Source organism: Schistocerca nitens, chromosome 3 (genome assembly GCF_023898315.1).
Source record: "Schistocerca nitens isolate TAMUIC-IGC-003100 chromosome 3, iqSchNite1.1, whole genome shotgun sequence".
Taxonomy (NCBI): Eukaryota; Metazoa; Arthropoda; class Insecta; order Orthoptera; family Acrididae; genus Schistocerca; species Schistocerca nitens.
Window position 1 is genome coordinate 544,660,215 of NC_064616.1, and position 14,008 is coordinate 544,674,222.

The window sequence follows — 14,008 nt, forward strand, 5'->3', positions numbered from 1 at the left end:
AAAAAAAAAAGGCATAAACCTAACTGACTCCATTTAGTTGCAAAAACAGAACATCTTTCCATGATGTTTGAAGCAACTGAGGAACGACGGAAAACGAAATCAGTGGCAGTTTCTGTACCTTTATGTAGCTGAAAATTAATGTTTGCTGTCTCATTGCTAGAAGGCGATATAATACACATTTAAAATGTCTGAAATGTACCTGCGTCTATACACTAAAAACACCATAACTATGTATTAAATTCCCGATATATGTGCTACCGGCCAAACCTGATTTTAGGATGAACTCGTTCGTCCTGATACCAAGAGGATGAAACAGTTTAGCCTAGATCGAATCGGTTTATCCTATTTATGATTTACATGCTTTAGGATAATCTTCTACGTTACACTCTGAACTAATTTTGCCTAGTAGGGACGCATGTCGCTGCCTGTACGAACGGAGAAACCCCCAATCATCTTTGGCTCGCCCTAGCGCCTCTCAACCGCTCTTCGCTCGCCCTGTCCTTTGTTTAGAACGGTATGTTACATCGACGAGTGCGCGTGTTAAGTTTCTGTTTGCGTTTAAAAGATTTTATTACAATCCTAGTATAATTACTGAGGGGCGTTTCATCACGGATGAGCCTTCGTGTAGTAGACAAGCCAATCAAAAGCTGTGGAGAGAAAAGGTTCTGGAGGAAATTTTGCTGAGCGAGAACAAAAGGATTCTCATTATAATGTGTTATCAGTAGACGAATATGCGGATTTGGTTAAACAAGTAGAAAACGCTGAAAAGTTGGAAAAAGAACACCATTACATAAGAAAAGACTGAAAAGATTTGCTGTTTTGAAAATTGGTGTTGTGAAAAAAATTCATTGCGTGGTGTGAAGGGAATATAAAGTAATTTGTTCCAGCTGATGAACTTCATGATGTGATTGACGCAGCTCATATAGCTGTAGGTCATGGTGGTCGCGATAGGAAGTTAGCCGAGACATAAAAAAAAATGCCAATATCACAAAGGAAATGATACGCCTTATTTATCAATGTGTAATTTTTGTCAACAAAAGAAGACAAAGGAGAAAAGAGGACTAGTTTCAAAGCGAATTCTCCATTCGGAAATGAACAGCAGATGCCAAGTCGATTTGATTGATTTCCAAACACGACCACACGAGAATTTTAAATGCATTCTAGTTTACCAAGACCATCTCACAAAATTTCTTCTCCTTCGTGTGTTAACATCAAAGATGGCTGAGTAAGTGGCTTATAATTTGAATGACATATTCCTAACTGTAGGGGCGTCGTGCATTCTTCAATCAGATAATGGTAGAGAATTTGTCAATAATGTTACAAGTTAACTAGCAAATCTTTGGTCAGAACTGAAAAATCGAGCTTACGGCCCTGGCAAAAACAATCACCTTACAAAACATTATTCGGAATGAAACCTAGAGTTGGACTATCCACTCCCTCGTAGCCTCATATTCAGGATGAAGATGACCAAAATATACAATCGAAGGTGTCAGCAATACTGTACAGTACGCAGACAGTTATGATTATAACATCGTAAAAATTGACACAAACGTCATTCAAAATGCTAGAAAAATTGCGACAGAAAATGTAATAAAACAAGCTAAAAGAATGAAAGCTTCCCCTGACAATTCCTATCCACCAGCTGACATTGGAAAGAACGTAACCATACCTATCCCAGATGTAGATAAAGCCATAGGTGACCGTCGAAACATAATTGGAGTAATACTTCAAAAGACTGATGAGAGCCTCTACAAAGTTGGCACCACACATGGCGTACTTCAAAAACATTTCAGGTATAATTTTATTAAAATTTCCCATTACTTTTTCTAATAAAACATTAAAATATATTTGCTTTAAGTTCTTTTTTATTTTTATAGACCTGATTTCGACGTCTTCATTCTGAAGTTTTTTGATATGGGAGATATTAACCAGAATATTGAAATATCTTTATGAACTACAGCCACAAAACATTCTGTTGGATCAAGGCAAGGCTTCGTGAAATGCAGTTGCATGAAAATCTCTACAACTAAAAAATTATTTAGTTTACTTAGAAAAGCGTATAGAAGATACAAACTAGGTGAAATTAGTTCAGACTAGGACGAAAAAGTTTATCCTAAAGCATGTAAATTCTACGTGGGATAAACCGATTCGACCTAGGCTAAACTGTTTCATCCTATCGGTAACAGGATGAACGACTTTGACTTAGCCGAAACTAGTTCATCCTAAAATCGGGTTTGGCCAGTAACATATGCATTCAAATGTCGTAAACTAAAAATACATCAACCGTATACTTTCAAGGAACTTATTCGTATCATTATTATGTTAGATTGGGAAAAGCAATGCAATATGTCTATAGTTTAAAAGATAACTTGGTTAATATACGTGTCATTCCATTTTTGCTTCTGCTCACACACTCAGCGGTTAAATGTCAATCGGATCCTGACTAATCAGCCTAAATAAGAGTAAATTTATAGATCCTACATTAACCCTTCGGTGGGCGCGTTTGCTACAGATAGCCGCAAGATTTAGTTTTGTATTAGTATTGCAGATAGCGCTACAATTACGTCAACGTCCAGATACAGATTTGTTGTTCTCAACGGATGTCGCCACATTTGCGCGATTCATGCTTTCAGCAGTTTATTCGCTAATCTTGTTTGAAACGTGAGTGTAGCGTTTGCGGTGTGCTTGCCGCTAGGCGTCTTGTGATGTAAGTATTTGCTATAGTTGTGTTTTTCTTTCGCCTCAAGGCAATCTTTCTTTTATATTAGTATATAATAAATATTCGAATCGAATCACATTTCCCATATACAATTTTTATAACTTTTTACAGTCTTGGATATTGATTTGCTACGATATATAACTTTTACAAAAACATGTGTATCATTAGATCTCATAAAAGCGTGGAAATGAAGAAAAAGAAGGCATTTGACAGGCACTGTCTAATTGTGCGTCCTTAAGACTGTGAGAAAGTCTGCGAGAACAGTCAGAAGAAGAATTACAAGAACTGTCAGATTCGTGTGAATCTGAGTCCGAAGAAGACGTTATTGAAGAAGAAAACCACAGCCGTGACTCCGAACAATCAACAGAGGAAACAGATGTCCACCTGGTTGAAGGGGGAGACAACAAACGGAGGATTACCGATTTTACGTAGGAAAAGAAGAAACTATTTGCATAAGTTAACCGTTTCCTTCATCTTTTAAAACCAAGGCCAAGAACATCGTAAAAGTTTTATCAGGTTCAAAAGAAAGTGCTGAAATTACGGAAAACGAAATTGATGGGATGATTATTTTGCCTTAGTTTAGAAATATAAAACTAATTGCGGTGCACAAGCCGCAGCGCTCCCACTCATGGAAGTATGAAAGGCGTGCCCACCGAAGGGGTAATATAGTACATTTTCAATTATGTTTACAATTAAAACTATTCAGAATAGCACCCAACCTCAAAAGCTGGTAATGATGTCTACATTTTTCGAGACAAGTCAAATGTGTATCAGGCTGATAGAGAAACTACAGAGCTATCCTTACATGTCATCATGTTCTCACCACCAGCGCCAGAAATGAGAATGCTAACGGTGTTTTATTCTCATGCGAACTGTCTCCTGGTACTAACACATATAGGTACCAAGTTTGATTGGCATTGCTAGAGGTGTTCCAGAATTATGCGCTACAAGACACACACTTATTTAAAATTAAAATTGTGGATGTATACTTTATTAGCCGTTTTACTGCAAAGGGAAACTAAAGAAGTATTAGTATGGTTTACTGATGACTGATTTCGCTCTTTACCTTGCGAAGTCTTGGTCACACTTCACGTTCAAAAACCCTGTGGAATTTTTTTTCAAATATTATTCAGTTGTGGGTTAAGTTGCGTCGTAGATTGTTATGTAAATTATAAAATTAACAATTTGCACGGCTTTAGGTTTGTACAACCTACCATGGGTGCTTCAGTATTTCTTCGACCAGGGTGGCATTTATTGGAGCATATGAAATGAAATCCTCATAACTTCTGAACGGTTTGCATTAGGACGTTCAATCTTCACAGCTGACCGCGGGGCATAATGGGAATTAGTATGTGCATGTCTAAGGTTTAGTTTAAGAACGAAGCACACTTTCATTTGGATGTCTTCGTCAATAAGCAAACTTGGCGCATTTGGGGGCCTGAGAATCCGCATTTCGCAATAGAGAGGTCTCTTCACCATCAGTGGATGACTGTGTGGTGTGCAGTGTCCAGTCATGGAATAATCGGTGCGTTATTACTTGATGGCACGGTGATTAACAAACGGTACATGAAGGTTATGGGAGATGATTTCGTCCCCCTTATGCAAAGTGACTCTGATTTTTTCAAGGTGTGGTTCATGAAAGACTGAGCTCGACCCCATCGAAGCAGGAGAGTGTTTGATGTCCTGGAGGAGCACTTTGGGGACAGCATACTGGCTCTGGCGTACACAGAGTCCATTGTCATGAGCCTCAGTTTTCAGCCATGTTCTCCGGATCTTAACACATGCGACTCCTTTTTGTTGGGCTATATTAAAGACAAGGTGTTCAGCAATAACACCAAAACCATTGCTGAGCTGAAAAGAGTCATACAGGAGGTCATCGACAGCATCTACGTTCCGACACGTCAGCGGATCTTGCAGAATTTCGCTATTCGTCTGCACCACATCATTGCCAATGATGGTAGGCATATCGGACATGTCATAACCTAAATCTGATTATATTTAGTAACGTCTACATATTGATTAAAGTGTGTGCACACCGTTCTTAGTAACTAATTTATGTTTCTTTTCATTTAGTTCAATAACTGTCAGCCTATACTGCTACGTTTCGCAAGTTTCCACATAACGGAATCTGGTTGAACATTTTTCTTCTTGAAGGGGCTTAAACGCATTACAGAACTGGCTTCAGGATGCAGGAACTTTATGTCTTTCACTACTGTGCCAAACAAGTTAGATGCTTTAATTTGATTTAGAAATACCACCAACACTGACAAATACAGCCAGTCGGGTACTACCAACTTATTTGCAACTGCTGTCAATCCGTATATGTGGCTCAAACATGCAGCAATTTCAGAACCAGTTATACAGAACATCTCAAAGCACTGAAAAGCAATAGCTCACACTCAACTTTCGCAGACCATGTGATAGTACACAATCAGTACCTAACAAACATTGAAATTGTCTAACACATCCTGAAACTACTGGCAGCTTATACTAAAAATTAATTATAGAAGAAAACTATCACATCCAGAAGTCAGTAGTCCAAGAAAGTACTAAAGGACTATACATTACTGTGCAATGTGGCGGGACATTTAGAGATGCACAATGATGCTGGCGGAAAATTTAAAAATAAAAGATAGTAGCCGTAAGAAATTTAAAATTTTTAGCATCCATTAAAATGAAGTAGCCAACAAACAGACAATCATTGTGTAGTCGCAAAGTTCAACATTATATGAATATTATTTTTGGCTTCATATCAAAGAGATTTTGGAATACAACGGTAATTCAATACCACAAGAATTATATCAGTTTCACCTGAATAGTATACATTCGCGGAATGGTCAAAAGTATCTAAATGAACAGAATTTTTTGTAAAAATGGTATTAGCCCATGTACACACACACACACACACACACACACACACATCCATGTTGCATAACATTTCACCTCAGAATTCCTTCTCTCTCTCTCGCTCTCTCTCTCTCTCTCTCTCTCTCTCTCTCTCTCCCTCTCCCTCTCTCTCGTTCTCTGTCTCTTCCGTTCTACACTTCACTAACTTATGTCAAATATTGTACTACTTTGTCAGTAAATTTCACCTCACAAGGGGACACACACCAGCATAAATCACGCAAAAGTGTTAAGTAAAAAAATATTTATGTCAGAGACCATACTGCCTTTTTTGTAAATTTCGTCCCTGTCATGTCAGCTACAGTATTACAGCCAATCAAACTAACAAAGATGCAGTCTGAATTACTTTTCAACAATGGTGAACTACTGGAAGAGTGCTGGTATTGCTTAACTAACAACTGACGCCTAAAAATGACGGCGGCCCCTTAAAGTAAGTGTCACAATACCTAATGTTATTGGCCCTTCGATCTTAGCCATACTTGAAGCTATTTTACACGTGGTACAAAGAACACACTATAATCACCCGGCATTTTCAGTAATGGAGCACCTCAGTAGCAGCATTTCGGGAAGGAGGGGTGAGGAAAAGATAATACATCGTCTTCTACTGAAGAAAAACGTAACTGACGTTATTGCCTCACTAAAATAATTTTTTTAACTGGTTTTATATACCTGTACTTATGTACCACTGGGGTTCTATCCACCAGCATTACAGTTTATGACCCTTTAGCAAATCAATCCACACCAAATGTGATACATTTAGAAAAGATAGTTTAATCATCATAGACTTGAACATTAGGTTTTCACAATATGCAAGAGGAATTTCACAAAACGTGAAATAGGAAATACATACCGGATGATTATAATTGAACTTTTCCTATTTAACACACTAAAACAAGGGAACTAATTTACGTAAGTTTACCAAACTTGATAGCATTAATGTCCAGGGTATGGGGTGCATGATTTCCATGCGTCCCAGCACTGTCGTCGAGTTCCAACTATGGTCACCAGGTGCCGTTATCAGTCAACGTGATTCATAGTTGCACACACCTGACCAGTCGCACTGCATTTGTTGACGTGTCAACATGCGCTTGAACAAAAAGAGCAGGGACTTATTGGTGAAGCCATATTATCAAAACAACAGTAGTACACCAGCTGCATTTTGAGAAAATCGCCGGCAGAAAGGATTACGGAAGGGTCCTCTTTCACCACCTGATGTGCGGAGCGTAATGAAGTTAGTATCAACTACAAAACTGGGCGTCGCTCCTGGAAGAGACCGACAACCGATTGCGCCACAGGTTAATGATGTAATAGCTGTTGCAATGGCAGGCAACGCTGCGGACAATTCCCACACGTTAGGCAGTGCGCGTGCTGTGTCACGACAGTTGAACATCACGGGGTCCAATGTACAGAAAGTGCTTCGACCAATTCTCAAATGGTATCCGTACAAGATCCTTATCGTACAGCGGATTGCACCACACCACGCACAACGACGTGTTGACTTCGCTCTCCTCTTTCTGGCAAGGATTGAAATTAACAAGGGCTGGCCCTGGACCATCCATTGCACAGACGAAGCTCATTTTTCTCTGACGGGTGAGGCGAACACACAGAATTGCCGATTGCGGGGATCTTCACCTCCAGTCAAAGTTCCTCTGTATGATGAACTTGTCACCGTATGGTGTGACTTCACGGCTACGCTCATTATTCGTCAGTTAATTTTTGTTAAGGTTGGCACTCAAGACCAATGACATGCAATGTTACTGGCCAGCGTTACTGCTATAAACTTCGCCAGCATGTCATACCCACCCTAAAGGAGAGAGAAGCATAGAACTCAACAGTTTTAATGCAAGATGGGGCCCCACCACTCGTGAAGTTCACCTGCTTCGAAACATATTTGAAAACGATCGAATTATCAGCCGATCGTTTCCAAATGCTTGGCCGCCACAATTACCTGATCACACTTCCTGTGGTTTTTGATTGTGGGGCTACCTGAGTGACAGGGTGTACCAGTGGATGATTGGTTGGTTTAAAATTTGGGTGGGGGGGGGGTGGAGGGACCAAACTGCTAGGTTATCGGTCCCTTGTTCCAAATAAAACAATGCCACAAGGGTGAGAATAAAACAAGCGAGATTGTCAACACAAAACGGAGAGAAAGGAGAAACCACAAGAACAACAGAAGGGCAACAAACATTTAAATGGACTAAATGGGAGAAGAAAATCACAGAAACGCTAGAATCAGGTAAAAGAGATGAAAACGACAAAACAGATTACCATGGCTGGCTGAACATAAGATTAAAAAGGAGAAGCCAGCCACTCTGCAACACATTAAAACCTCCACCCTAAAAGCACTAGGGCAGGAGGATACAGGGGGACAAAGGGCATGAGCTAAAACTTAGATCAAATGATAAAACCCTCCCTCAAAAATGAAACGTAAAATGAATCACCCGATTAGGTGTTTTCAGGTAAAATTAGCGGCAACGAGACCGGTAACCGCAGGTTTCGTCGCAGGGTAGTCAAAGTGGAACAGGGCAACAGAATATGGGACACTGTCAAGCGGCGCTGCATTGACACTGAGGCTGATCTTCACAGCGCAGAAGGTTGCCGTGGGTCGCCCAAGCGTGGCCAATGTGGAGCCGGCAGAGAACCACAGAGTCCCTGCAAGAGGCCTGCATGGAGGACTGCCACACACCCGTAGTCTCCTTAATGGCACGCAGTTTGTTGTGCATACTGTAAGGTAATGGGCGAGTTGTGGCGCCCTGAAAATATTCTAAGTTTGGAGTTGGCGTGGCCGCGCGGGAGCCTCTCGGCGGAGGGGTAGCCCCAGCGCGTGGTCCAGGCCATCCACATGGCTGGGAATTCCATGTTGACGCTTTGATGAGGACTGTGCTTTGTGTCGATGCAGGAGATGTGCACGTTGGGATTGCCAAATACGGCGGACTTTTTGAAACCATAATGGCAAACGTTACACACCTCATGTAGATATTAGTATCCAGAGGGATCATGATATCTTAAAAAGAAACATGAACATTACCATTACTTGCATGACAATTCTGATGGTGTAATCAGATTTTCAATATCTTTATTTGTTTAAAGTTTCGTATATGACTGTAAATTGTACAAGTATCACGTAGCAACGAATTTCCAAAATCTAAACGGTTCATTCAATTTTCTCGATCGACGTGTCTTTAGAAAGGAATTACTGTAAACCTAAAGTGGTATGAATTACAGGTTGTAACTTGAATAGTTTGAGAGTTATTAAAGATCAAATTGGCCCATTATTATTAATCACGTCAGGCCATAAGTACTCCATAGCTACAAGAAAAAACGGTAGCAGCATGCTTGTAAATATATTTATTCGTGTATGTCCTTGTTTATATCCGATATATACTATTCATGAACAAATTGGTTAAATATTTATTGTGTATTAGAAAGGAAAGAGACATTAGGCTACTGGCCTACCTATTGTTTCTATTCCTTTCCAAATGTTCATATGTGTGTGAAATGTTATGGGACTTAACTGCTATCTATTCCTTTGATAAATGTTTATTTGATTTGTTTATGTATTTAATAATGTTTGTTACAGCGTGTTTATGATCCAGCAGTAGGAATATTTATTTAATTTCAAGTTATTTAAATGTAAATGCAGTATTTCGCATCTGTTTTAATATGTATTTGACTGTGCGTTGGCTTGAAGACATGGCGAGAGAACTCTAGCCAATCACAGTGCTCGTTAATGGAGAGACTGTATGGAAGAGAGGGAGGCGCATAGAATGCTAGACAGGAGAGAGAGTGCTGGACGGGAGGCAGCGACGGGCGGTCTGGGGAAAGACTTGGAGAGTGGAGCAGTTTGCGCGTGGTCACGAGAGATAGAAGTATTTCGTATCGTCGACGTGTGCACTTGTGAGATTTCCGTGGCTCCTGCAGTGAAGACGTAGTATGCGTTGTTGTTGTTGTTGTTGTGGTCTTCAGTCCTGAGACTGGTTTGATGCAGCTCTCCATGCTACTCTATCCTGTGCAAGCTTCTTCATCTCCCAGTACCTACTGCAACCTACATCCTTCTGAATCTGCTTAGTGTATTGATCTCTTGGTCTCCCTCTACGATTTTTACCCTCCACGCTGCCCTCCAATGCTAAATTTGTGATCCCTTGATGCCTCAAAACATGTCCTACCAACCGATCCCTTCTTCTAGTCAAGTTGTGCCACAAACTTCTCTTCTCTCCAATCCTATTCAATACCTCCTCATTAGTTACGTGATCTACCCACCTTATCTTCAGCATTCTTCTGTAGCACCACATTTCGAAAGCTTCTATTCTCTTCTTGTCCAAACTAGTTATCGTCCATGTCTCACTTCCATACATGGCTACACTCCATACAAATACTTTCAGAAACGACTTCCTGACACCTAAATCTATACTCGATGTTAACAAATTTCTCTTCTTGAGAAACGCTTTCCTTGCCATTGCCAGTCTACATTTTATATCCTCTCTACTTCGACCATCATCGGTTATTTTACTCCCTAAATAGCAAAACTCCTTTACTACTTTAAGTGTCTCATTTCCTAATCTAATTCCCTCAGCATCACCCGACTTCATTTGACTACATTCCATTATCCTCGTTTTGCTTTTGTTGATGTTCATCTTATATCCTCCTTTCAAGACACTGTCCATTCCATTCAACTGCTCTTCCAAGTCCTTTGCTGTCTCTGACAGAATTACAATGTCATCGGCGAACCTCAAAGTTTTTACTTCTTCTCCATGAATTTTAATACCTACTCCGAATTTTTCTTTTGTTTCCTTTACTGCTTGCTCAATATACAGATTGAATAACATCGGGGAGAGGCTACAACCCTGTCTCACTCCTTTCCCAACCACTGCTTCCCTTTCATGCCCCTCGACTCTTATAACTGCCATCTGGTTTCTGTACAAATTGTAAATAGCCTTTCGCTCCCTGTATTTTACCCCTGCCACCTTCAGAATTTGAAAGAGAGTATTCCAGTCAACATTGTCAAAAGCTTTCTCTAAGTCTACAAATGCTAGAAACGTAGGTTTGCCTTTTCTTAATCTTTCTTCCAAGATAAGTCGTAAGGTCAGTATTGCCTCACGTGTTCCAACATTCCTACGGAATCCAAACTGATCTTCCCCGAGGTCAGCTTCTACCAGTTTTTCCATTCGTCTGTAAAGAATTCGTGTTAGTATTTTGCAGCTGTGACTTATTAAACTGATAGTTCGGTAATTTTCACATCTGTCAACACCTGCTTTCTTTGGGATTGGAATTATTATATTCTTCTTGAAGTCTGAGGGTATTTCGCCCGTCTCATACATCGTGCTCACCAGATGGTAGAGTTTTGTCATGACTGGCTCTCCCGAGGCCATCAGTAGTTCTAGTGGAATGTTGTCTACTCCCGGGGCCTTGTTTCGACTCAGGTCCTTCAGTGCTCTGTCAAACTCTTCACGCAGTATCTTATCTCCCATTTCATCTTCATCTACATCCTCTTCCATTTCCATAATATTGTCCTCAAGAACATCTCCCTTGTATAAACCCTCTATATATTCCTTCCACCTTTCTACCTTCCCTTCTTTGCTTAGAACTGGGTTTCCATCTGAGCTCTTGATATTCATACAAGTGGTTCTCTTCTCTCCAAAGGTCTCTTTAATTTTCCTGTAGGCAGTATCTATCTTACCCCTAGTGAGACAAGCCTCTACATCCTTACATTTGTCCTCTCGCCATCCCTGCTTAGCCATTTTGCACTTCCTGTCGATCTCATTTTTGAGACGTTTGTATTCCTTTTTGCCTGCTTCATTTACTGCATTTTTATATTTTCTCCTTTCATCAATTAAATTCAATATTTCTTCTGTTACCCAAGGATTTCTATTAGCCCTCGTCTTTTTACCTAATTGATCGTCTGCTGCCTTCACCACTTCATCCCTCAGAGCTACCCATTCTTCTTCTACTGTATTTCTTTCCCCCATTCCTGTCAATTGTTCCCTTATGCTCTCCCTGAAACTCTCTACAACCTCTGGTTCTTTCAGTTTGTCCAGGTCCCATCTCCTTAAATTCCCACCTTTTTGCAGTTTCTTCAGTTTCAATCTGCAGTTCATAACCAATAGATTGTGGTCAGAATCCACATCTGCCCCAGGAAATGTCTTACAATTTAAAACCTGGTTCCTAAATCTCTGTCTTACCATTATATAATCTATCTGAAACCTGTCAGTATCTCCTGGCTTCTTCCATGTATACAGCCTCCTTTCATGATTCTTGAACCAAGTGTTAGCTATGATTAAGTTATGCTCTGTGCAAAATTCTACAAGGCGGCTTCCTCTTTCATTCCTTCCCCCCAATCCATATTCACCTACTATGTTTCCTTCTCTCCCTTTTCCTACTGACGAATTCCAGTCACCCATGACTATTAAATTTTCGTCTCCCTTCACTACCTGAATAATTTCTTTTATCTCGTCATACATTTCATCTATTTGTTCATCATCTGCAGAGCTAGTTGGCATATATACTTGTACTACTGTAGTAGGCATGGGCTTTGTGTCTATCTTGGCCACAATAATGCGTTCACTATGCTGTTTGTAGTAGCTAACCCGCACTCCTATTTTTTTATTCATTATTAAACCTACTCCTGCATTACCCCTATTTGATTTTGTATTTATAACCCTGTAATCACCTGACCAAAAGTCTTGTTCCTCCTGCCACCGAACTTCACTAATTCCCACTATATCTAACTTTAACCTATCCATTTCCCTTTTTAAATTTTCTAACCTACCTGCCCGATTAAGGGATCTGACATTCCACGCTCCGATCCGTAGAACGCCAGTTTTCTTTCTCCTGATAACGACGTCCTCTTGAGTAGTCCCCGCCCGGAGATCCGAATGGGGGACTATTTTACCTCCGGAATATTTTACCCAAGAGGACGCCATCATCATTTAATCATACAGTAGAGCTGCATGTCCTCGGGAAAAATTACGGCTGTAGTTTCCCCTTGCTTTCAGCCGTTCGCAGTACCAGCACAGCAAGGCAGTTTTGGTTAATGTTACAAGGCCAGATCAGTCAATCATCCAGACTGTTGCCCCTGCAACTACTGAAAAGGCTGCTGCCCCTCTTCAGGAACCACATGTTTGTCTGGCCTCTCAACAGATACCCCTCCGTTGTGGTTGCACCTACGGTACGGCCATCTGTATCGCTGAGGCACGCAAGCCTCCCCACCAACGGCAAGGTCCATGGTTCATGGGGGGTAGTATGCGTTTAGAAATGAATATCTCGTGAGTTATGTTGTTGCTCACAACTAATTACGTGAAGTAGGAATCTATTGTTTCCCTGTTATTCAACTTACATTTCATTTATTTGCTAGACCATAGACACCAATAAGTGTTTTAGAGTATTAAAGGGCATTCTTAAAGGTACTTCTGCTATCGTACTCAGCATTTAAAGTCGTTAAAATAGTACCTTCACATTTTATTTAATTGCAATCTTACATTTTTATATTTCTAAGTAACATTCAAAATTCGCAATTGCAGAGTGATAGGAACCTTCGACCATTCGATTGATGTGTATATTCATATTGTATACTGTAGAATCAGTAGTGTTTGGCTTGCAATGCGGCAACTACGTATCCCAGCCCCTAGAGAACGTAACCAGCCAAAACTTTTAATATTTCAACTCTGAGTCTGAGAGTACGCATTTGAGGGCCACATCACTGATCACATTTTGTTTTCTTAAAGCCCGTAATTGGGGGCTCGTCCGGTATTTGTGTCCTGCAAAGTGCTAATTCCTTTGCTGTCTGCTATTCAGCGAACTATGCGAAGTGTGGAAACCTTTGCAAATCCAGTAGAGATTTCTGTAGGGTGAACCTTTCACAAAACACAGTGTGAGATCGGTTTTTTCCCCAAGTAGGTGTCTGGATTTAGTTAAATTACTCATTAATTTTTACAACTAACACATGCCATAGATAGAGGTCCTAATCTATCACATTAAAGGCAATTTGCGTGGGGGTTCGGTGTGTAAATAAGTTTCAGTGCAGTGAAAAGTAGCGGTTAGCGCATTTAACAGACAGGGGTATCGGAGATTGTTGGAACACACAGTAACCAGCGGCAGCTACAGTTACTTTATTGCGACTTATCCAGTGGCGGACGCAGTTCAACAGCAGTACGACAGCAGCTTCTTCGTGTACTCCAGGGCAGTATTCAGTGTCGACTTCCACTGCGACTGACGGCATCACCATGGCCGAGGGAACCATCTCAGCTCAGATAAATGCTGCGTAAATAGTGAGACAGTGTTTAACTCTGAAGTTGAAGCTCCAGTTATAGATCTCGCGAATATAAAATAGTCACCTATATGTGTAATTCTGAAAACGGAAGTGAGTCGGTTAGTCTCAAATCAGAGCGC